The sequence below is a fragment of the Salvelinus alpinus genome, chromosome 7 (genome assembly GCF_045679555.1).
Source record: "Salvelinus alpinus chromosome 7, SLU_Salpinus.1, whole genome shotgun sequence".
Classification (NCBI taxonomy): Eukaryota; Metazoa; Chordata; class Actinopteri; order Salmoniformes; family Salmonidae; genus Salvelinus; species Salvelinus alpinus.
Genome location: NC_092092.1, coordinates 7,166,848 through 7,193,505, shown reverse-complemented (window position 1 = coordinate 7,193,505; position 26,658 = coordinate 7,166,848). Strand labels below are relative to the sequence as shown.

At 46.0% G+C, this 26,658-nt stretch overlaps 1 pseudogene; it reads right to left on the bottom strand.

Moving 5' to 3' along the window:
• The window catches only part of LOC139580273 (probable G-protein coupled receptor 142), a 29,536-nt pseudogene continuing 2,878 nt past the window's right edge, over positions 1–26,658 (bottom strand).

Below are 26,658 nucleotides of genomic sequence, written 5' to 3'. Positions count from 1 at the left end.
CCATAGTCAAAGGCCAAGGTCAGAGTCACACCCTGCGGAGTGGTAGGGGGTGGGGTTGGTTGAGTCTCGGTGCCAGCACGTGTTTGTCCCGTTAGACATCGAGGATGTGGAGGCGTTGGCGGGGGCATCCTGAGCAATAGAACATCCCTTTACGGCCACTCAGAGTGGCTTACTGACAAAACTTTAGAGAAAGAAGTTGACTACAGTGTTGAGCATGGCCAGCATATTAACAGGTTGTAGGCCAGGTGAACCCGTCTGTCCTTGTGGACCGAGGACACGCACAGTATAGATGATAGATGACCACTAGAGTCCTGGGGTCCCACAGGATGGCGAACACTCTTACCCAGGCACCATAGCCATGCCAACTGAGGCCCACCGCCACCACACTCCTCCTGGCACGGGGCCTGTCTCTGCCGCGCTCTCAGCCGGCGGAGAATCAGCAAGTGCAGAACCAGGAAGATGCTACACGGCAGGAAGTATATTATAGTCACGTGTGTCCATTTGAGGGCGGAGTCAAGGGAGGTGGGCGGTAACATGTCAGAACACCAGAAGAACGGCACGCCCGACAACAGCGGCAGGAATAAGACGATGGCGATGATCCACCGCACCGCAGCGTCGGGTAGCTAATCTGGAGGTGGAGGAGAGAGTGGTACTGCGCCACTTAGCGGTCCATGGTAAGAGGTACGGTGGCCCAGATGGAGGTATGGTTGTCAGTGAACTCCACCACGCTGACCTAGTGCAACAGGAGGGTGGGGATCTAGAAATTCAGTACAATAATTTATTGTCCATTCCTTAACCACTGGGCTGCCATGGTGACCTAGTGCAGCAGGAGGGTGGGGATCTAGAAAATCAGTACAATACTTTATTGTCCATTCTTTAACCACTGGGCTGCCATGCTGACCTAGTGCAGCAGGAGGGTGGGGATCTAGACAATCAGTACAATACTTTATTGTCCATTCTTTAACCACTGGGCTGCCTACCTCCCACTGGAACACGGCTGTTTCCAGCAGGAAGCCCACCAAAATGATGCACCGCTGGGAGAGGATGTCAGAGCCGGTTAGAGCCAGCAGGTACATGTACAGAACTTTCTTACAGTCTGCAAGCTGGGATAGAGCCACCGGAGTGAGGATGTTAACTGAGAGAGAGGGAAGGGGGGGGGACAGGGAGGGAGGGTGAAGAGAGAGGCTGAGGGTAGAGAAAAAAGGGGGAAGTGGGAGAGGGGAAAGAGAGAGAGAGAGAACATTTACTCAAACACCATTTGAAGTCCATTATACTTGGCTTGTGGCTGTGTTACGGTAGACATTCTGTGGAGGGGGGAGATATTTGTTCTCAGCAAGCAGATAGTCCTTCTAAGAGACCCATAACAGTGTGTGTGTGTGTTCAGTGTGAAATACAGGAGCTACATTGATGTGTATTTCCTTCAATATAAAGAGCTCATGTATCCTCCAATGGATAATATCACTGTCACAGCCTTGTCAACAACAGGATATTCCCACTAAAGTCAATTGGAGCACATTGTGAGCACAGTCGGTCTCAGACCTTCGACCTCAACACAGACCTCTCAATGCGCACTGGGGGAAATTAGTACGCTGTGTCTTGGGGTGGGTGTGTGTGTCTTGGGGTGGGTGTGTGTGTCTTGGGGTGGGTGTGTGTGTCTTGGGGTGTGTGTGTGTGTGTGTCTTGGAGTAGGTGTGTGTGTCTTGGTGTGGGTGTGTGTGTCTTGGGGTGGGTGTGTGTGTCTTGGGGTGGGTGTGTGTGTCTTGGGGTGGGTGTGTGTGTCTTGGGGTGGGTGTGTGTGTCTTGGGGTGGGTGTGTGTGTCTTGGGGTGGGTGTGTGTGTCTTGGAGTGGGTGTGTGTGTCTTGGGGTGGGTGTGTGTGTCTTGGGGTGGGTGTGTGTGTCTTGGGGTGGGTGTGTGTGTTTTGGGGTGGGTGTGTGTGTGTTGGGGTGGGTGTGTGTGTCTTGGAGTGGGTGTGTGTGTCTTGGGGTGGGTGTGTGTGTCTTGGGGTGTGTGTGTGTCTTGGAGTGGGTGTGTGTGTCTTGGGGTGGGTGTGTGTGTCTTGGGGTGGGTGTGTGTGTGTCTTGGAGTAGGTGTGTGTGTCTTGGGGTTGGTGTGTGTGTCTTGGGGTGGGTGTGTGTGTGTCTTGGAGTAGGTGTGTGTGTCTTGGGGTGGGTGTGTGTGTCTTGGGGTGGGTGTGTGTGTCTTGGGGTGGGTGTGTGTGTCTTGGGGTGGGTGTGTGTGTCTTGGGGTGGGTGTGTGTGTCTTGGGGTGGGTGTGTGTGTCTTGGGGTGGGTGTGTGTGTCTTGGGGTGGGTGTGTGTGTCTTGGGGTGGGTGTGTGTGTCTTGGGGTGGGTGTGTGTGTCTTGGGGTGGATGTGTGTGTGTCTTGGAGTAGGTGTGTGTGTCTTGGGGTGGGTGTGTGTGTGTCTTGGGGTGGGTGTGTGTGTCTTGGGGTGGGTGTGTGTGTCTTGGGGTGGGTGTGTGTGTCTTGGGGTGGGTGTGTGTGTGTCTTGGAGTGGGTGTGTGTGTCTTGGGGTGGGTGTGTGTGTCTTGGGGTGGGTGTGTGTGTCTTGGGGTGGGTGTGTGTGTCTTGGGGTGGGTGTGTGTGTGTCTTGGAGTAGGTGTGTGTGTCTTGGGGTGGGTGTGTGTGTCTTGGGGTGGGTGTGTGTGTCTTGGAGTGGGTGTGTGTGTCTTGGGGTGGGTGTGTGTGTCTTGGGGTGGGTGTGTGTGTGTCTTGGAGTAGGTGTGTGTGTCTTGGGGTGGGTGTGTGTGTCTTGGGGTGGGTGTGTGTGTGTCTTGGAGTAGGTGTGTGTGTCTTGGGGTGGGTGTGTGTGTCTTGGGGTGGGTGTGTGTGTCTTGGGGTGGGTGTGTGTGTCTTGGGGTGGGTGTGTGTGTCTTGGGGTGGGTGTGTGTGTCTTGGGGTGGGTGTGTGTGTCTTGGGGTGGGTGTGTGTGTCTTGGGGTGGGTGTGTGTGTCTTGGGGTGGGTGTGTGTGTCTTGGAGTGGGTGTGTGTGTCTTGGGGTGGGTGTGTGTGTCTTGGGGTGGGTGTGTGTGTGTCTTGGGGTGGGTGTGTGTGTCTTGGGGTGGGTGTGTGTGTCTTGGGGTGGGTGTGTGTGTCTTGGGGTGGGTGTGTGTGTCTTGGGGTGGGTGTGTGTGTCTTGGGGTGGGTGTGTGTGTCTTGGGGTGGGTGTGTGTGTCTTGGGGTGGGTGTGTGTGTCTTGGAGTGGGTGTTTGTGTCTTGGGGTGGGTGTGTGTGTCTTGGAGTGGGTGTGTGTGTCTTGGGGTGGGTGTGTGTGTCTTGGAGTGGGTGTGTGTGTCTTGGGGTGGGTGTGTGTGTCTTGGGGTGGGTGTGTGTGTCTTGGGGTGGGTGTGTGTGTCTTGGGGTGTGTGTGTGTTTCTTGGAGTGGGTGTGTGTGTCTTGGGGTGGGTGTGTGTGTCTTGGAGTGGGTGTGTGTGTGTCTTGGGGTGGGTGTGTGTGTCTTGGGGTGGGTGTGTGTGTCTTGGGGTGGGTGTGTGTGTGTCTTTGGGTGTGTGTGTGTCTTGGAGTAGGTGTGTGTGTCTTGGGGTGGGTGTGTGTGTCTTGGGGTGGGTGTGTGTGTGTCTTGGAGTAGGTGTGTGTGTCTTGGGGTGGGTGTGTGTGTCTTGGGGTGGGTGTGTGTGTCTTGGGGTGGGTGTGTGTGTCTTGGGGTGGGTGTGTGTGTCTTGGGGTGGGTGTGTGTGTCTTGGGGTGGGTGTGTGTGTATTGGGGTGGGTGTGTGTGTCTTGGGGTGGGTGTGTGTGTCTTGGGGTGGGTGTGTGTGTCTTGGGGTGGGTGTGTGTGTCTTGGGGTGGGTGTGTGTGTCTTGGAGTGGGTGTGTGTGTCTTGGCGTGGGCTTGGGGTGGGTGTGTGTGTCTTGGGGTGGGTGTGTGTGTCTTGGGGTGGGTGTGTGTGTCTTGGGGTGGGTGTGTGTGTCTTGGGGTGGGTGTGTGTGTCTTGGGGTGGGTGTGTGTGTCTTGGGGTGGGTGTGTGTGTCTTGGAGTGGGTGTGTGTGTCTTGGGGTGGGTGTGTGTGTCTTGGGGTGGGTGTGTGTGTCTTGGAGTAGGTGTGTGTGTCTTGGGGTGGGTGTGTGTGTATTGGGGTGGGTGTGTGTGTCTTGGGGTGGGTGTGTGTGTCTTGGGGTGGGTGTGTGTGTCTTGGAGTGGGTGTGTGTGTCTTGGGGTGGGTGTGTGTGTCTTGGGGTGGGTGTGTGTGTCTTGGGGTGGGTGTGTGTGTCTTGGGGTGGGTGTGTGTGTCTTGGAGTGGGTCTGTGTGTCTTGGGGTGGGTGTGTGTGTCTTGGGGTGGGTGTGTGTGTCTTGGAGTGGGTGTGTGTGTCTTGGGGTATGTGTGTGTGTGTGTGTGTGTGTGTGTGTGTGTGTGTGTGTGTGTGTGTGTGTGTGTGTGTGTGTGTGTGTGTGTGTGTGTGTGTGTGTGTGTGTGTGTGTGTGTGTGTGTGTGTGTGTGTGTGTGTGTGTGTTCTTGGTTAATTCCAAAAGGTAATCTGGAGGATTGAGTGAGCAACGCAGCTCTCCCCTCCTCCACCCTCCCTCCAATCTTTAAATAGCACACACATCCCCATATTATTACTTAACCTCTTGCTCTTTTGCACCCCAGTATCTCTACTTGCACATCGTCATCTGTTCATCTATCACTCCAGTATTAATGCTAAATTGTAATTATTTCACCTCTATGGCCTATTTATTGCCTTACCTCCCTACTCTTCTACATTTGCACACATTGTACATAGATTTTTCTATTGTGTTTTTGACTGTACGTTTGTTTATTTGTAACTCTGTGTTGTTGTTTTTGTCGCACTGCTTTGCTTGATCTTGGCCAGGTCGCAGTTGTAATTGAGAACTTGTTCTCAACTGGCCAACCTGGTCTTTTCGGCTTCCGGCGCCGAAAAGAGATGGCTGCCTCGCTTCGTGTTCCTTGGAAAATATGCAGTATTTTGTTTTTTTACGTGTTATTTCTTACATCGGTACCCCGGGTAATCTTAGGTTTCATTACATACAGTCGGGAGGAACTACTGAACATACGATTAACGTCAACTCATCATCGTTCCTACCAGGAATATGACTTTCCCGAAACGGATCCAGTGTTTTGCCTTCCACACAATACAATGGATCTGATCCCAGCCGGCGACCCTGTGCGACGCCGAAAAAGGGGAAAACGTGGCGGTCTCGTGGTCAGGCTTCGGAGACGGGCACATCGCGCTCCACTCCCTAGCATACTACTCGCCAATGTCCAGTCTCTTGACAATAAGGTTGATGAAATCCGAGCACGGGTAGCATTCCAGAGAGACATCAGGGATTGCAACGTGCTCTGCTTCACGGAAACATGGCTAACTCAAGGGACGCTAACGGAGTCGGTGCAGCCAGCTGGTTTCTTCATGCATCGCGCCGACAGAAACAAACATCTTTCCGGTAAGAAGAGGGGCGGGGGGGTATGCCTTATGATTAACGAGAAGTGGTGTGATCATCATAACAACACACAAGAACTCAAGTCGTTCTGTTCACCTGATCTAGAACTCCTCACAATCAAATGTCGACCGCATTATCTACCAAGGGAATTCTCGTCAATCATAATCACAGCCGTATACATTCCCCCCCAAGCAGACACATCGATGGCCCTGAACGAACTTTATCTGACTCTTTGTAAACTGGAAACCACACACCCTGAGGCTGCATTCATCGTAGCTGGGGATTTTAACAAGGCTAATCTAAAAACAAAACTCCCTAAATTCTATCAGCATATCGATTGTGCTACCAGGGCTGGAAAAACACTAGACCATTGTTATACTAATTTCCGCGACGCTTATAAGGCCCTCCCCCGCCCCCCTTTCGGAAAAGCTGACCACGACTCCATTTTGTTGATTCCAGCCTACAAACAAAAACTCAAACAACAAGCTCCCGCGCTCAGGTCTGTTCAACGCTGGTCCGACCAATCTGAATCCACGCTTCAAGACTGCTTCGATCACGCGGATTGGAATATGTTCCGCATCGCGTCCAACAACAATATTGACGAATATGCTGATTCGGTGAGCGAGTTCATTAGGAAGTGCATTGACGATGTCGTACCCACAGCAACGATAAAAACATTCCCAAACCAGAAACCGTGGATTGACGGCAGCATTCGCGTGAAACTGAAAGCGCGAACCACTGCTTTTAACCAGGGCAAGGTGACCGGAAGCATGACCGAATACAAACAGTGTAGCTATTCTCTCCGCAAGGCAATCAAACAGGCTAAGTCTCAGTACAGAGACAAAATCGAGTCGAAATTCAACAGCTCAGACACAAGAGGTATGTGGCAGGGTCTACAGTCAATCACGGATTACAAAAAGAAAACCAGCCCCGTCGAGGACCAGGATGTCTTGCTCCCAGACAGGCTAAACAACTTTTTTGCCCGCTTTGAGGACAATACAGTGCCACTGACACGGCCCCCTACCAAAACCTGCGGGCTCTCCTTCACTGCAGCCGAGGTGAGTAAAACATTTAAACGTGTTAACCCTCGCAAGGCTGCAGGCCCAGACGGCATTCCCAGCCGCGTCCTCAGAGCATGCGCAGACCAGCTGGCTGGTGTGTTTACGGACATATTCAATCAATCCTTATCCCAGTCTGCTGTTCCCACATGCTTCAAGAGGGCCACCATTGTTCCTGTTCCCAAGAAAGCTAAGGTAACTGAGCTAAACGACTACCGCCCCGTAGCACTCACTTCCGTCATCATGAAGTGCTTTGAGAGACTAGTCAAGGACCATATCACCTCCACCCTACCGGACACCCTAGACCCACTCCAATTTGCTTACCGACCCAATAGGTCCACAGACGACGCAATCGCAACCACACTGCACACTGCCCTAACCCATCTGGACAAGAGGAATACCCATGTGAGAATGCTGTTCATCGATTACAGCTCAGCATTTAACACCATAGTACCCTCCAAACTCGTCATCAAGCTCGAGACCCTGGGTCTCGACCCCGCCCTGTGCAACTGGGTCCTGGACTTCCTGACGGGCCGCCCCCAGGTGGTGAGGGTAGGTAACAACATCTCCACCCCGCTGATCCTCAACACTGGGGCCCCACAAGGGTGCGTTCTGAGCCCTCTCCTGTACTCCCTGTTCACCCACGACTGCGTGGCCATGCACGCCTCCAACTCAATCATCAAGTTTGCGGATGACACTACAGTGGTAGGCTTGATCACCAACAACGACGAGACGGCCTACAGGGAGGAGGTGAGGGCCCTCGGAGTGTGGTGTCAGGAAAATAACCTCATACTCAACGTCAACAAAACAAAGGAGATGATTGTGGACTTCAGGAAACAGCAGAGGGAGCACCCCCCTATCCACATCGACGGGTCAGTAGTGGAGAAGGTGGAAAGTTTTAAGTTCCTCGGTGTACACATCACGGACAAACTGAACTGGTCCACCCACACAGACAGCCTCAGGAGGCTGAAGAAATTCGGCTTGTCACCAAAAGCACTCACAAACTTCTACAGATGCACAATCGAGAGCATCCTGTCGGGCTGTATCACCGCCTGGTACGGCAACTGCTCCGCCCACAACCGTAAGGCTCTCCAGAGGGTAGTGAGGTCTGCAGAACGCATCACCAGGGGCAAACTACCTGCCCTCCAGGACACCTACACCACCCGATGTCACAGGAAGGCCATAAAGATCATCAAGGACAACAACCACCCAAGCCACTGCCTGTTCACCCCGCTATCATCCAGAAGGCGAGGTCAGTACAGGTGCATCAAAGCAGGGACCGAGAGACTGAAAAACAGCTTCTATCTCAAGGCCATCAGACTGTTAAACAGCCACCACTAACATTTAGCGGCCGCTGCCAACATACTGACTCAACTCCAGCCACTTTAAAAATGGGAATTGATGGAAATTATGTAAAAATGTACCACTAGCCACTTTAAGCAATGCCACTTAATACAATGTTTACATACCCTACAATGCCCATCTCATATGTATATATACTGTACTCTATATCATCTACTGCATCTTGCCATCTTTATGCAATACATGTACCACTAGCCACTTTAAACTATGCCACTTATGTTTACATACCCTACAGTACTCATCTCATATGTATATACCGTACTCTATACCATCTACTGCATCTGCCATGCCGTTCTGTACCACCACTCATTCATATATCTTTATGTACATATTCTTTATCCCTTTACACTTGTGTGTGTGTGTAAGGTAGTAGTGTGGAATTGTTAGGTTAGATTACTGTTGGTTATTACTGCATTGTCGGAACTAGAAGCACAAGCATTTCGCTACACTCGCATTAACATCTGCTAACCATGTGTATGTGACTAATAAAATTTGATTTGATTTGATTTGATTTAAATAAATGTGAAATAAAAAATAAATAAAATATCCTGCCGGATCAATAGTGATCACCCATGACAACAATTGTTATATATATTATTTTATCTTTATTTAACTAGTCAGTTAAGAACAAATTCTTATTTACAATGACAGCCTAGGAACAGTGGGTAAACTGCCTTGTTCAGGGGCAGAACAACAGATTTGTACCTTCTTAGCTCGGGGATTTGATCTTGCAACCTTCCGGTTACTAGTCCAACACCCTAACCACTAGGCTACCTGCCGCCCCAATGACAACATAATATTGGTGGACTGGGGCTGTGTGTGTGTGTGTGTGTGTGTGTGTGTGTGTGTGTGTGTGTGTGTGTGTGTGTGTGTGTGTGTGTGTGTGTGTGTGTGTGTGTGTGTGTGTGTGTGTGTGTGTGTGTGTGTGTGTGTGTGTGTGTGTGTGTGTGTGTGTGTGTGTGTGTGTGTGTGTGTGTTGTGTGTGCGTGCGTGCGTGCGTGCGTGCGTGCGTGCGTGCGTGCGTGCGTGCGTGCGTGCGTGCGTGCGTGCGTGCGTGCGTGCGTGCGTGTGTGTGTGTATATATACAGTATATAGTGTGATGGGATGTATAGACATTATTGACAGTATATTAGTATATGTAGTATATCTGTAAAATATTATATTACAGTAATAGATAGGATAGGCCTTGACTAGAATACAGTATATACATATGAAATGAGTAAAACAGTATGTAAACATTATTAATGTGATCAGTATTCCATGACTATGTACATAGGGCAGCAGCCTATAAGGTGCAGGGGTGAGTAACTGGGTGGCAGTCGGCTAGTGACTAAAGTTCAGGGCAGGGTACTGGGCGGAGGCCGGCTAGTGGTGACTATTTAACAGTCTGTGTGTGTGTGTGTGTGTGTGTGTGTGTGTGTGTGTGTGTGTGTGTGTGTGTGTGTGTGTGTGTGTGTGTGTGTGTGTGTGTGTGTGTGTGTGTGTGTGTGTGTGTGTGTGTGTGTGTGTGTGTGTGTGTGTGTGTGTGTGTGTGTGTGGGTGTGTGTGTGTGTGTGTGTGTGTGTGTGTGTGTGCGTACTCGCTCCACACAGAGAAGGGCGTTGCAGTAGATGACCGGGACATCTAGACCTCTGCAGCGCTTCACCTCCTGGTTTCAGGCCCTGCTCTGAAGGGTCTCTGTGATATTGGGCCAGTCAAACAAGACCTCAGTGCTTCTCCTGAAAGGGAGATAACTATTTTGAGAGAGGAGGACCATGGTCAGAATACTGCAAAAAAAGATCTGATTTGACTGAAACGTCACTAGTTTTATTAGTCAGTGAACTGTATAGTAAGACTGTTTAGCCATTGTATAGTTTCTTCATTTAAGGCTGCACCTCTTGTCAGCGTTCTAGGGGAATGGATAAGGCCGAGTCAGGCGCAGGACACAGGTATGAGTAAAAATCAGAGCTTTACTCAAAATAAGCAATGTTCCAACAAGGATAAACATAAATATCCAGAGCACATAAAAGAATCCACTTGACAACGACAATCACGCACAAAACAGAAAGGGGAAGCCAGAGGGTTAAATAAGGAACATTGATTATGGAATGGAAACCAGGTGTGAACAATGAAGACAAAACAAAACGAAAATGAAACATGGATCGGTGGTGACTAGAAAGCCGGTGACGTCGACCGCCGAACGCCGCCCGAACAAGGAGAGGCACCAACTTCGGCGGAAGTCGTGACACCTCTACTGTAGTTTGAGCACAAATCCATTTTTTTTCTTTCACTTACAATTTTAAAGATTGAATGATCAAACTATTAAAAAGTGTAAATTAAACGGTATGCTAGGAACTGTCAAACTGCTGCTATGGAATGAAAGTCTTGCTAGATTACCACTCCACATTGAACCACAGCCAGATGGCTTCTACATTACTACTCCACATTGAACCACAGCCGGATAGCTGCTACATTACCACTCCACATTGAACCACAGCCAGATGGCTTCTACATTACCACTCCACATTGAACCACAGCCAGATGGCTGCTACATTACTACTCCACATTGAACCACAGCCGGATGGCTGTTACATTACCACTCCACATTGAACCACAGCCAGATGGCTGCTACATTACCACTCCACATTGAACCACAGCTAGATGGCTGCTACATTACTACTCCACATTGAACCACATCGGGAGGATAGAAACATTACTTCTCCCCATTGAACCATAGCCAGTTGGCTGCTACATTACTACTCCACATTGAACCACAGCCAGATGGCTTCTACATTACTACTCCACATTGAACCACAGCCAGATGGCTGCTACATTACCACTCCACATTGAACCACAGCCAGATGGCTGCTACATTATCACTCCACATTGAAACACAGCCAGATGGCTGCTACATTACCATTCCACATTGAACCACAGCCAGATGGCTGCTACATTACCACTCCACATTGAACCACAGCCAGATGGCTTCTACATTACTACTCCACATTGAACCACAGCCAGATGGCTGCTACATTACCACTCCACATTGAACCACAGCTAGATGGCTGCTACATTACTACTCCACATTGAACCACAGCCGGATGGCTGCTACATTACCATTCCACATTGAACCACAGCCCGATGGCTGCTACATTACTACTCCACATTGAACCACAGCCAGATGGCTGCTATATTACTACTCCACATTGAACCACAGCCAGATGGCTGCTACATTACCACTCCATATTGAACCACAGCCAGATGGCTGCTACATTACCACTCCACATTGAACCACAGCCAGATGGCTGCTACATTACCATTCCACATTGAACCACAGCCAGATGGCTGCTACATTACCATTCCACATTGAACCACAGCCAGATGGCTGCTACATTACCACTCCACATTGAACCACAGCCAGATGGCATCTACATTACTACTCCACATTGAACCACAGCCAGATGGCTGCTACATTACCACTCCACATTGAACCACAGCTAGATGGCTGCTACATTACTACTCCACATTGAACCACAGCCGGATGGCTGCTACATTACCATTCCACATTGAACCACAGCCCGATGGCTGCTACATTACCACTCCACATTGAACCACAGCCAGATGGCTGCTATATTACTACTCCACATTGAACCACAGCCAGATGGCTGCTACATTACCACTCCATATTGAACCACAGCCAGATGGCTGCTACATTACCACTCCACATTGAACCACAGCCAGATGGCTGCTACATTACCATTCCACATTGAACCACAGCCAGATGGCTGCTACATTACCACTCCACATTGAACCACAGCCAGATGGCTGCTACATTACCACTCCACATTGAACCACAGCCAGATGGCTTTTACATTACTACTCCACATTGAACCACATCGGGAGGATAGAAACATTACTACTCCCCATTGAACCATAGCCAGTTGGCTGCTACATTACTACTCCACATTGAACCACAGCCAGATGGCTTCTACATTACTACTCCACATTGAACCACAGCCAGATGGCTGCTACATTACCACTCCACATTGAACCACAGCCAGATGGCTGCTACATTATCACTCCACATTGAAACACAGCCAGATGGCTGCTACATTACCATTCCACATTGAACCACAGCCAGATGGCTGCTACATTACCACTGCACATTGAACCACAGCCAGATGGCTGCTACATTACCATTCCACATTCAACCACAGCCAGATGGCTGCTACATTACCACTCCACATTGAACCACAGCCAGATGGCTGCTACATTACTACTCCACATTGAACCACAGCCGGAGGATAGCAACATTACCACTCCACATTGAACCACAGCCAGATGGCTGCTACATTACTACTCCACATTGAACCACAGCCACATGGCTGCTACATTACCACTCCACATTGAACAACAGCCAGATGGCTGCTACATTACTACTCCACATTGAACCACAGCTGGAGGATAGCGACATTACCATTCCACATTGAACCACAGCCACAGGACTGCCGCAGTCTGGATGGTTTTTGTTTGTCGCACCATTCTCAGTAAACCCTGGACACTGCCGTGCGTAAAAAGCCCAGTAGGCCGTTTCTGAGATACTGGAACGCTCACACCACGCTCAAAGTCGCTTCTGTCACTCGTTTTGTCCATTCTAACGTTCAATGGAACAGTAACTGAATGCCTCGATGTCTGTCTGCCTGCTTTATATAGCAAGCCACGACCACGTGACTCACTGCCTGTAGGAGCGAACCGTTTTCGTGAACGATGGTGTACCTAATAAACTGGCTACTGAGTCTATTTCAGTACAGTATGTCATCAGTGGTTTTGCAGATCAGAGATGCGTACTTAGCCATTTTAATGAAGGAAAAAAAGACTAATCAAATGTTATTGGTCGCATTCACATATTTAGCAGATGTATGTATGTATGCATGTGTGTGTGTATATATATACATATATATGTGTATATATGTTTGTGTGTATATACTCAGCAAAAAAAGAAACGTCTCTTTTTCAGGACCCTGTCTTTCAAAGATAATTTGTAAAAATCCAAATAACTTCACAGATCTTTATTATAAAGGGTTTAAACACTGTTTCCCATGCATCACAGTTATGAAAACTTAGGCCACTAATGAGGCCTTTCTACTGACTCTGAAAAACACCAAAAGAAAGATGCCCAGGGTCCTTGCTCATCTGCGTGAACGTGCCTTAGGCATGCTGCAAGGAGGCATGAGGACTGCAGATGTGGCCAGGACAATAAATTGTAATGTCCATACTGTGAGACGCCTAAGACAGCACTACAGGGAGACAGGACGGACAGCTGATCGTCCTCGCAGTGGCAGACCAGGTGTAACAACACCTGCACAGGATGGGTACTTCCGAACATCACACTTGCGGGACAGGTACAGGATGGCAACAACAGCTGCCTGAGTTACACCAGGAACGCACAATCTCTCCATCAGTGCTCAGATGCCGCAATAGGCTGAGAGAGGCTGAACTGAGGGCTTGTAGGCCTGTTGTAAGGCAGGTCCTCACCAGACATCACCGGCAACAAAGTCGCCTATGGGCACAAACCCACCGTCGCTGGACCAGACAGGACTGGCAAAAGTGCTCTTCACTGACAAGTCGCGATTTTGTCTCACCAGGGGTGATGTTAGGTTTCGCGTTTATTGTCGAAGGAATGAGCGTTACACCGAGGTCTGTACTCTGGAGTGGAATCGAGGTGGAGGGTCCGTCATGGTCTGGGGCGGTGTGTCACAGCATCATCGGACTGAGCTTGTTGTCATTGCAAGCAATCTCAACGCTGTGCGTTACAGGGAAGACATCCTCCTCCCTCATGTGGTACCCTTCCTGCAGGTTCATCCTGACATGACCCTCCAGCATGACAATGCCACCAGCCATACTGCTCGTTCTGTGCGTGATTTCCTGTAAGACAGGAATGTCAGTGTTCTGCCATCGCCAGCGAAGACCCCGGATCTCAATCCCATTGAGCACGTCTGGGACCTGTTGGATCGGAGGGTGAGGGCTAGGGCCAATCCCACCAGAAATGTCTGGGAACTTGCAGGTGCCTTGTTGGAAGATTATGGTAACATCTCACAGCAAGAACTGGCAAATCTGGTGCAGTCCATGAGGAGGAGATGCACTGCAGTACTTAATGCAGCTGGTGGCCACACCACATACTGTCTGTTACTTTTGATTTTGACCCCCCCTTTTGTTCAGGGACACATTATTCAATTTCTGTTAGTCACATGTCTGTGGAACTTGTTCAGTTTATGTCTCAGTTGTTGAATCTTGTTATGTTCATACAAATATTTACACATGTTAAGTTTGCTGAAAATAAACGCAGTTGACAGTGAGAGGACGTTTCTTTTTTTGCTGAGTTTATATGTGTGTGTGTGTGTGTGTATATACAGTGGGGAGAACAAGTATTTGATACACTGACAATTTTGCAGGTTTTCCTACTTACAAAGCATGTAGAGGTCTGTAATTTTTATCATAGGTACACTTCAACTGTGAGAGAAGGAATCTAAAACAAAAATCCAGAAAATCACATTGTATGATTTTTAATTAATTAATTTGCATTTTATTGCATGACATAAGTATTTGATACATCAGAAAAGCAGAACTGAATATTTGGTACAGAAACCTTAGTTTGCAATTACAGAGATCATACGTTTCCTGTAGTTCTTGACCAGGTTTGCACACACTGCAGCAGGGATTTTGGCCCACTCCTCCATACAGACCTTCTCCAGATCCTTCAGGTTTCGGGGCTGTCGCTGGGCAATACGGATTTTCGGCTCCCTCCAAAGATTTTCTATTGGGTTCAGGTCTGGAGACTGGCTAGGCCACTCCAGGACCTTGAGATGCTTCTTACGGAGCCACTCCTTAGTTGCCCTGGCTGTGTGTTTCGGGTCGTTGTCATGCTGGAAGACCCAGCCACGACCCATCTTCAATGCTCTTACTGAGGGAAGGAGGTTGTTGGTCAAGATCTCGCGATACATGGCCCCATCCATCCTCCCTTCAATACGGTGCAGTCGTCCTGTCCCCTTTGCAGAAAAGCATCCCCAAATAATGATGTTTCCACCTCCATGCTTCACGGTTGGGATGGTGTTCTTGGGGTTGTACTCATCCTTCTATTCCTCCAAACACGGCGAGTGGAGTTTAGAGCAAAAAGCTCTATTTTTGTCTCAACAGACCACATGACCTTCTCCCATTCCTCCTCTGGATCATCCAGATGGTCATTGGCAAACTTCAGACGGGCCTGGACATGCGCTGGCTTGAGCAGGGGGACCTTGCGTGCGCTGCAGGATTTTAATCCATGACGGCGTAGTGTGTTACTAATGGTTTTCTTTGAGACTGTGGTCCCAGCTCTCTTCAGGTCATTGACCAGGTCCTGCCGTGTAGTTCTGGGCTGATCCCTCACATTCCTCATGATCATTGATGCCCCACGAGGTGAGATCTTGCATGGAGCCCCAGACCGAGGGTGATTGACCGTCATCTTGAACTTCTTCCATTTTCTAATAATTGTGCCAACAGTTGTTGCCTTCTCACCAAGCTGCTTGGCTATTGTCCTGTAGCCCATCCCAGCCTTGTACAGGTCTACAATTTATCCCTGATGTCCTTACACAGCTCTCTGGTCTTGGCCATTGTGGAGAGGTTGGAGTCTGTTTGATTGAGTGTGTGGACAGGTGTCTTTTATACAGGTAACGAGTTCAAACAGGTGCAGTTAATACAGGTAATGAGTGGAGAACAGGAGGGCTTCTTAAAGAAAAACTAACAGGTCTGTGAGAGCCGGAATTCTTACTGGTTGGTAGGTGATCAAATACTTATGTCATGCAATAAAATGCAAATTAATTACTTAAAAATCATACAATGTGATTTTCTGGATTTTTGTTTTAGATTCTGTCTCTCACAGTTGAAGTGTACCTATGATAAAAATGACAGACCTCTACATGCTTTGTAAGTAGGAAAACCTGCAAAATCGGCAGTGTATCAAATACTTGTTCTCCCCACTGTATATATATAGTATATAGTGTGATGGGATGTATAGACATTATTGACAGTATATTAGTATATGTAGTATATCTGTAGAATATATAGAATATTATATGTACAGTAATAGATAGGATAGGCCTTGACTAGAATACAGTATATACATATGAAATTAGTAAAACAGTATGTAAACATTATTAATGTGATCAGTATTCCATGACTATGTACATAGTGCAGCAGCCTATAAGGTGCAGGGGTGAGTAACTGGGTGGCAGCCGGCTAGTGACTAAAGTTCAGGGAAGGGTACTGGGCGGAGGCCGGCTAGCAGTGGCGTGCCGTGGGCCTGGGGCCTAGGCCTTCAGTGAGGTACTACACAGTCCCACCCGAATTAATCCACCTCTTATTATCATCAATTATGCCATGGCTCTAGACACTATACATTTAGACAGAAACGCAGTATAACCAGGCGTTGCGTCACCTTGAAATTGACAAATTGAAATTTTTGGGTAAACAGTGTTTAACAGACAACTCAAGTTTGCAAAGCCAGTGTGGCTCCAAACACCAAATCGATCACTTGCAAATAATAGGCATTCCCAGCAGTACAGTTTGCAGTGCTTCTCGGAGCCTTTGAGCCATTGACAGCGCTCGTAGTTGAAACTTTGAAAGTGGCGAGCGAACGAACCCCTTTCTCGCCTGTGACAGGCTTTGTGGCGTCGGGCGACCTCTCCTTACAATGTCTAACTTTTCTTGAAAAGTTCGTCTTGAGAATGGCGTTATAATTATATCCTCGACGAAATCGATATTTTCTCCTCCTTCCGCCATTGTGGGTTCAAAAAACAGCTTAGTAGAGTTTCCTAGATCTGCATAGACCTGCCCATAGGACCTGCCTCTCAATATTGGTAATCCAATCAAAAGACGTGGACGCCCTAGGCCTGCTAGCTGGCTCCTGTGTAACACTGGAGCCAGCCAGCAGGCGTACAATAGCCAACTCTAAAGCTGATTGGTTGACACAAAATTTTAATTTCCATTCACTTTAAGCTACAAGCGCCCGCACTGTTGATTCTGAAGGCCTGAGAGCAGATTTTAGACCCCTGGCAACACATGATGGCTGAATATGATTGGATAAAAGATCTAACATAAAGACCAGCCCTCCAAATCTCAACCTGGGGCTGGAAGCAGTGCAACCAAGAGGAAAGCTATGAAATGAAGAGTATAACTCTTACTCTGGGGAATAATTTAATACATATTTGTGGGAAAATATATTTAAAAAAAAATTATATTCTGATGATGTTTAGGCCAGCAGAGAAGGCCTTGCAGGCCCTGACGGCCCACCACTGCCGGCTAGTGGTGACTATTTAACAGTCTGATGGCCTTGAGATTAGAAACTGGTTTTCAGGCAACAAAGATACCAAAGATAACACTGAAGGAGCTACAAAGCTCCACAGCGGAGATTGGAGTATCTGTCCATAGGACCACTTGATGCCGTACACTCCACAGAGCTGGGCTTTACGGAAGAGTGGCCAGAAAAAAAGCAATTTCTTAAAGAAAAAAAAAAGAAAACATGTTTTGTGTTCGCCAAAAGGCATGAGGGAGACTCCCCAAACACATGGAAGAATGTACTCTTGTCAGATGAGATTAAAATGTAGCTTTTTGGCCATCAAGGAAAACGCTATGTCTGGCACAAACCCAACACCTCTCATCACCACAAGAACACCACGTGGCAGCATCATGCTGTGGGGATGTTTTTCATCGGCAGGGACTGGGAAACCGGTCAGAATTGAAGGAATGATGGATGGCGCTAAATACAGGGAAATTCTTGAGGGAAACCTGTTTCAGTCTTCCGGAGATTTGAGACTGGGACGGAGGTTCACCTTCCAGCAGGACAATGACCCTAATCATACTGCTAAAGCAACACTCGAGTGGTTTAAGGGGAAACATTTAAATGTCTTGGAATGGCCTAGTCAAAGGCCAGATCTCAATCCAATTGAGAATCTGTGGTATGACTTAAAGATTGCTGTACACCAGCAGGAACCCATCCAACTTGAAGGAGCTGGAGCAGTTTTGCCTTGAAGAATGGGCAAAAATCCCAGTGTCTAGATGTGCCAAGCTTATAGAGACATACCCCAAGAGACTTGCAGCTGTAATTGCTGCAAAAGGTGGCTCTACAAGGTATTGACTTTGGGGGGGGGGGGTGAATAGTTATGCACGCTCTAGTTTTCAATTTGTTTTGTCTTTTTCTTGTTAGTTTCACAATAAAAAACATATTTTGCATCTTCAAAGTGGTAGGCATGATGTGTAAATCAAATGATACGACCCCACCAAAAAAAATCTATTTTAGTTCCAGGTTGTAAGGCAACAAAATAGGAAGAATGCCAAGGGGGGTGAATACTTTCTCAAGGCACTGTAGGTAGGGCATAGTCATTTGGGATGCATCCAGGTGTTTAATAGGAGAACGTGGGCTCCCAGTAGGGCTGGCAGGAATACAAAACCCACATTTTCCCTTCTAGCTATCGATCCGTTCGACCTGTGTAAAACCAGGCATTGCAGATATTCCTGGTACAAGGCAAAACACGTGATGCAAGGCCATATTCATTAGGCATGAACTGTCTACGGATTGAAACAGGGAGAGACTACCTGGACTTTCTTTTCCTATGAAAAATACTTTTCTTTAACGTTGTGTCTTAATGAACATGACCCAGGTCTGTTTTCTCATATTAGGACAAGAAGTGAGAAATATCATAGTTATGAGAGACCACACCGACACGGCAATTATTACAGTAGCTAGCCGTCGTCAGGCAATAAACCTGCTATCCTCTCCGTGGTACAAGATCTTCTTCAAGAGGTAGACGTATCCACAGAAAAGCATTGAACAATATACAAATCAAAGTCCAGACACTAATATTGGTTTTACTTAAAAGCCTCCATATCAATGGAAAATGCACTAGATATTGGTTTTACTTAAAAGCCTCTACATCAATGGAAAGCGCACTAGATACTGGTTTTACTTAAAAGCCTGTTAAAAAGTGCATGCCCTATAAAGTGACTATATGGATGACTTAGTCATTTTATCTTGTGGATAGAATTCATAATTTTTCAGACCATTACTCTCTGATTCCAAGAATCACCTGTGGATGTTTAGATTATTTTTGTTGTTGTTGTTGCAAGATGTTTTTTATTACAGGAGTCAGTATATATATATATATATATATATATATATATATATATATATATATATACACTGAATAGTCAAATATAAAACTATCTAAGCCTGACACATTCTGTGCCAGGTCAGTGTCTATTTACGAGGAGGTTGTTAGTCATACATACACACTGGAAACCAATGGTTCACCTGATTTCAACTTGTTAATAAAACACATTGGAATTTTAACAATATAACACAGCTATTAAACCAGAATACAAATGCTTTATCGTTCGACAAAGAACTTCTGAGATTGAGAAAGGTTCTTTATAGGAGGCTGTTAGTCATACGTACACACTGAAAACCTAACCTCCTGTAAATGTTTATTTGAATTAAATGTAACCTTTATTTAACTAGGCAAGTCAGTTAAGAACAAATTCTTATTTTACAATGACGGCCTACCCCGGCCAAACCCAGACGACGCTGGGCCAATTTTGCGCCGCCTTATCGGACTCCCAATCACAGCCGATTGTGATACAGCCTGGAATCGAACCAGGGTCTGTAGTGACACCTCTAGCACTGAGATGCAGTGACTGAGACCGCTGCGCCACTCGGGAGCCTTAAGATCTCAGGTTCTATGTAGAACGATAAAGCACTTTTATTCTGGTTTAATAGCTGTGTTATTTTGTTAAAATTCCATTGTGTTTTATTACCAAGTTGAATCAGGTGTTCTAGCTCTGGAACAGCTGGGGGTCCCTGAGGAGAGAAGAGAGAACTACTGCCTCAGTAGCCGTTCTCAAGTGACACAAGGCCATACACGAGTCTTTCACGAGACACCATCACAGGTCATAGTCGTATCTAACATGTAATAGCGTAACACAACAGATAAACCGGAATGACACTCTCACTCTCGGTTGCACAGAAAGAGCTGTGAGCAAACCACGACACAAAATATTCTTATGAGCTACCGACCCCTACATTTGAACTATTGCTAAAATTTAAAAGAACACTTTTCTGAACTGTAAAGAACCACTGAAGGGCTTAAAGGGTTATTTGGGTCAGTATGGTTCCAGAATCATCATTCTAGAACCATCATCCTTCCTAAAGAACCCTTGAGGAACCCTCATTGGTTTTGTATGTAATGGGTGATATCACCATTTTCAGATGAAGATCGGAGAAAGAAGAGAAGACAGAAGAGCCTTTCACTGTTTGCGAGGGAGGTGAGGCTCCATGGTGTAAACCTTTCCAATCCTGTTCACTTTTAAGGACGAACAATAAAAATAAAACAAAAGACGGCGCTGACTGTTAACTGCATCTCAAAGAACAGTGAAACAGCCATTTAAGAATCCAGTATGTAAACATTTGAAGAGATATCCAGCATGTAAACATTTGAAGAGATATCCAGTATGTAAACATTTGAAGAGATATCCAGTATGTAAACATTTGAAGAGATATCCTGTATGTAAACATTTGAAGAGATATCCAGTATGTAAACATTTGAAGAGATATCCAGCATGTAAACATTTGAAGAGATATCCAGTATGTAAACATTTGAAGAGATATCCAGTATGTAAACACTTGAAGAGATATCCAGTATGTAAACATTTGAAGAGATATCCAGCATGTAAACATTTGAAGAGATATCCAGCATGTAAACATTTGAAGAGATATCCAGTATGTAAACATTTGAAGAGATATCCAGCATGTAAACATTTGAAGAGATTTCCAGTATGTAAACATTTGAAGAGATGGAAGCCTTTCCCTTCTCCTCTATTCCCTTTGTACGGACAGCATCTGTTATACCTGTGATGCCAGACAAAACTGTGATGCCAGACAAACCTGTGATGCCAGACAAAACTGTGATGCCAGACAAAACGGTGATGCCAGACAAAACTGTGATGCCAGACAAACCTGTGATGCCAGACAAACCTGTGATGCCAGACAAACCTGTGATGCCAGACAAAACTGTGATGCCAGACAAAACTAGCCGTGTCATATCAGGTAAAAGGATAAGTAAGACTTGTACCTTTTACAGCCGGTCTTCACAGTATCTCCCCACCTGTCTCATAGGTCCCCGTGTCTGTGGTCCTGCCAGGTCCCTACCACTGCAGCTGCCGGTGACAGTAACGACCCACACAGCCACTGGAGAGGAGGAAGAAGAACATCACTACGGCGAGTGTAAGAGTGAGTGAAGGAGGAGAGGAGAGATGAGACAGAGAGGAGCGAGAGAGAGAGAGAGAGAGAGAGAGAGAGAGAGAGAGAGAGAGAGAGAGAGAGAGAGAGAGCACGAGGGACGAGGGAAGAGAGACAGAGAGTGAGATGGACAGAGAGGAGAGAGGGAGAGCACGAGGGAAGAGAGACAGAAAGAGATGGACAGAGAAGAGAGAGGGAGAGCACGAGGGAAGAGAGACAGAAAGAGAGAGAGAGAGCATGAGGGAAGAGAGACAGAATGAGATGGACAGAGAAGAGAGAGAGAGAGCAGGAGGGAAGAGAGAGAGGGAGATGGACAGAGAAGAAAGGGTGGGGATAAAGAAAAGGATATTGATCTATGGATAGATTGAACAGGTAAAGGAGGGGAAGTGGTCGTCGTGAGAGATATAAAGAAACAGAGAAACAGAGAGAGAGAAATTAGAAAGGATATCCAATGGCAAACTATATAGAAAGTAAAAGCCTTCAGTCACCCAGTGTCACCTGTTGTGTCCTGAAACGTGCTATGGCTTGCCTACGTCTGCTCTGCTTTAATGAGATCTTAGAGCCATTCACATGTTGTGATCAGAATGCAAATAACCATACAGTCCAAATATAGCTGCTCCCTAGACTGACACCAGGACGTGAGACAGACCAAATGACACACAGGCAAACCAAGGTGATTATTTAGCTGGATTCAGTATGAATACAGACATACAGTAGGACCACTAATACAGTTACATAGAGTAGAGCCACTAATACAGTTACATACAGGAGGACCACTAATACAGTTACATACAGTAGGACCACTAATACAGCTACATACAGTAGGACCACTAATACAGTTACATACAGTAGGATCACTAATACAGTTACATACAGTAGGATCACTAATACAGTTACATACAGTAGGGCCACTAATACAGTTACATACAGTAGGGCCACTAATACAGTTACATACAGTAGGACCACTAATACAGTTACATACAGTAGGACCACTAATATAGTTACATACAGTAGGACCAATAATACAGTTACATACAGTAGGACCACTAATACAGTTACATACAGTAGGACCACTAATACAGTTACATACAGTAGGACCACTAATACAGCTACATACAGTAGGATCTCTAATACAGTTACATACAGTAGGATCTCTAATACAGTTATACAGTAGGACCACTAATACAGTTACATACAGTAGGATCTCTAATACAGTTACATACAGTAGGATCTCTAATACAGTTACATACAGTAGGACCACTAATACAGTTACATACAGTAGGATCTCTAATACAGTTACATACAGTAGGATCTCTAATACAGTTACATACAGTAGGATCTCTAATATAGTTACATACAGTAGGATCTCAAATACAGTTACATACAGTAGGATCTCTAATACAGTTACATACAGTAGGATCTCTAATACAGTTACATACAGTAGGATCTCTAATACAGTTACATACAGTAGGGCCACTAATACAGTTACATACAGTAGGATCTCTAATACAGTTACATACAGTAGGATCTATAATACAGTTACATACAGTGGGATCTCTAATACAGTTACATACAGTAGGACCACTAATACAGTTACATACAGTAGGACCACTAATACAGTTACATACAGTAGGATCTCTAATATAGTTACATACAGTAGGATCTCAAATACAGTTACATACAGTAGGATCTCTAATACAGTTACATACAGTAGGATCTCTAATACAGTTACATACAGTAGGATCTCTAATACAGTTACATACAGTAGGATCTCTAATACAGTTACATACAGTAGGATCTCTAATACAGTTACATACAGTTGGATCTCTAATATAGTTACATACAGTAGGATCTCTAATACAGTAGGATCTCTAATACAGGTACATACAGTAGGATCTCTAATACAGTAGGATCTCTAATACAGTTACATACAGTAGGATCTCTAATACAGTGCCCTCCATAATTATTGGGAAAGTGAAGAATGTTTTCTTATTTTGGTTCTATACTCCAAATGTTTGTATTGAAATCAAACAATGACCATGAGGCTAAAGTGTGACTGTCAGCTTTAAATTGAGGCTATTTTCATCCATATCCGGTGAACCGTATTCCAAATTACAGCACTTTCTGAACAAATTCCCAACATTTTAGAGGACTAAAAGTATTGGGCCAAATTCACGTGTGTGTTAAAGTACTTAAAAGTGAACTATTTGGTCCTATGTTCATAGCACTGAATGACTACATCAAGCGTGTGACTCTACAAATGTGTTGCATGCATTTGCTGTTTGTTTTGGTTGTCTTTCAGATTATTTTGTGCCCAATAGAAAGGAATGGTAAATAATGTATTGTGTCATTTTGGAGTCACTTTCATTGTAAATAAGAATATAATATATTGCTAAACACGTCTACATTAATGTGGATGCTACCATGAATATGGAATCAAATACTTTACTTTCTATTACTTGAATAGGTTGGACACATAGGTGGATTTGTCCCAATACTTCTGGTCCCCTAAAATGGGGGGGGGTTCACCGGATATATGGATAATTAAAAAAAACTCTAATTAAAGCTGACAGTCTGCACTTTAGCCTCATAGTCGTTTGATTACAAATCCAAACTTTTGGAGTTTAAAGCCATAAGAAGAAACAATGCTTCACTGTCCCAATAATTACAGAGGGCACTGTATTAGCTTCTTCCATACATTATGTAGGTCATTTGTTTGGACCACTCCTCTTGTACAAACTGCTCCAGTTCTCCAGGTGTTGAACGGTGCCTTGTCCCAGCTGCTGTTTTCAGATCTCTACACCCGTTTTCAATGGGATTTAGATCTGGACTCATTTGATGACCACTTCAAAACAGTCCAGTGTTTTGTCTTGAACCGTTCCTGGGTGTTTTTTGAAGTGTGTTTGGGGTCATTGTCCTGCTGGAAGACCCATGACCTTTCGACGGAGACCCAGCTTTCTGACACTGTGTCCGACATTGCACTCCAAAATACCTTGGTATTCACCTGATTTCATGATGCCATGAACACGTTCAAGGCACCCAGTGCCAATGGCGGCAAAGCAACCCCAAAACATCACTGGACCTTCTCCATATTTAACTATAGGGAAGGTGTTATTTTCTTTGAAGGCTTAATTTTGTTTTCTGTAAACATAAAAATGGTGTGCTTTACCAAAAAGCTATAATTTGGTCTCATCTGTTCACAGGACATTCTCCCAGAGGGATATTGACTTGTTCTGGTGTGTTTTGACACATTGCAGCCAGGCTTTCTCATGTCTCTCTCATCAGTGGGCTCCTTCTGGGTCTCCTAGCATATAACCCCCTTTCATTGAGTTGGCAACGGATGGTGCGAGTTGAAACTGTCTTACCTTGTGTCTGAAGGTCAGCTTGAAACTGTCTTACCTTGTGTCTGAAGGTCAGCTTGAAACTGTCTTACCTTGTGTCTGAAGGTCACCTTGAAACTGTCTTACCTTGTGTCTGCAGGTCAGCTTGAAACTGTCTTACCTTGTGTCTGAAGGTCAGCTTGAAACTGTCTTACCTTGTGTCTGAAGGTCAGCTTGAAACTGTCTTACCTTGTGTCTGAAGGTCAGCTTGAAACTGTCTTACCTTGTGTCTGAAGGTCAGCTTAAACTGTCTTACCTTGTGTCTGAAGGTCAGCTTGAAACTGTCTTACCTTGTGTCTGAAGGTCAGCTTGAAACTGTCTTACCTTGTGTCTGAAGGTCAGCTTGAAACTGTCTTACCTTGTGTCTGAAAGTCAGCTTGAAACTGTCTTACCTTGTGTCTGAAGGTCAGCTTGAAACTGTCTTACCTTGTGTCTGAAGGTCAGCTTGAAACTGTCTTATCTTGTGTCTGAAGGTCAGCTTGAAACTGTCTTACCTTGTGTCTGAAGGTCAACTTGAATCTTTGTGGCAGTTGATCGAGATGCTTTCTCCACCATTCGAACAATCCTTCGCTGCAATATTCCATCAAGTTTTCTCTTGCGGCCACGTCCAGGGAGGTTGGCTACAGTGGTATGGGCCTTAAACTTCTTGATAACATTACGTACGGTGGAAACAGGAACACCTGCGACTCACCACAGGTGATTTCAATTCCAAAGTAAAGAAGTATCACCTGCTTGAAATCTCATTATTTCAAACTAATTCTAGAAGGTTGCCGATAATATTGTCCGGACCTTTTTAGGATTTATTTTGTTGAATAAGCTAATATTTTAGTAAATTATTCAGATGTGTTTTGTTGAATAAGCTAATATTTTAGTAAATTATTCAGATTTGTTTTGTTGAATAAGCTAATATTTTAGTAAATTATTCAAATTTGTTTTGTTCAACTGCAACACAAAGACATACATATGTGGATACCTAAAGTGTTTTTATTTTTTTCTCAAACGTTTTTCTGGAAGAAAGTGCAAGGGTGACAATATTTTCGTCCATGACTGTATGTGTGGATAACCATGTGCCTGACGAACAGTCCAGTTGATCTATTATGGCTGCCCTACTGTGTCATGTAGGGTGGGGTGGTGAGGTGGGTTGAGGGGGATCGGAGATTGGTGGGGGCCACTAGACCCACGTGTTTTACATGCGATTTGCTCCATTATGGCTGTGCTGTGGTAGGACTGCAGATTACAGTACACAGCAGGGGGGGGGGACGGAGATAGATGGGGGTCGTCAGAGTGAAGCAGGGGGGCTCTTCATAATCACTATATGTACTATAACTCTACGTACCGCCCCCCTCACCTCTCCCATCACAGGCTCAGTCAAGCACGTAATGAACCCCAGAGCCAATGATCGTGCACAGGCATGGGTCGCTATCAATCAGGCAGGGCCGATGGGCCGGGGCAGGGGGGGTGGTGTGTGGGAGGAAGAAGAGGTGTTAGGGTGGTCTTGACACACACACACACACACACACACACACACACACACACACACACACACACACACACACACACACACACACACTCACACACACAGGGCGGATGCTGATTCTGAACGTACACTTTTATGAAGAAGGCTGTAGTCATGGGCCATGTTAGTAGTACCAGGGGTTATGTTAGTAGTACCAGAGGTTATGTTAGTAGCACCAGGGGTTACGTTAGTAGTACCAGGGGTTACGTTAGTAGTACCAGGGGTTATGTTAGTAGTACCAGGGGTTATGTTAGTAGTACCAGGGGTTATGTTAGTAGTACCAGGGGTTATGTTAGTAGCACCAGGGGTTACGTTAGTAGCACCAGGGGTTATGTTAGTAGTACCAGGGGTTATGTTAGTAGTACCAGGGGTTATGTTAGTAGTACCAGGGGTTACTTTAGTAGCACCAGGGGTTATGTTAGTAGTACCAGGGGTTACGTTAGTAGCACCAGGGGTTATGTTAGTAGTACCAGGGGTTACTTTAGTAGTACCAGGGGTTATGTTAGTAGTACCAGGGGTTATGTTAGTAGCACCAGGGGTTATGTTAGTAGTACCAGGGGTTATGTTAGTAGTACCAGGGGTTATGTTAGTAGTACCAGGG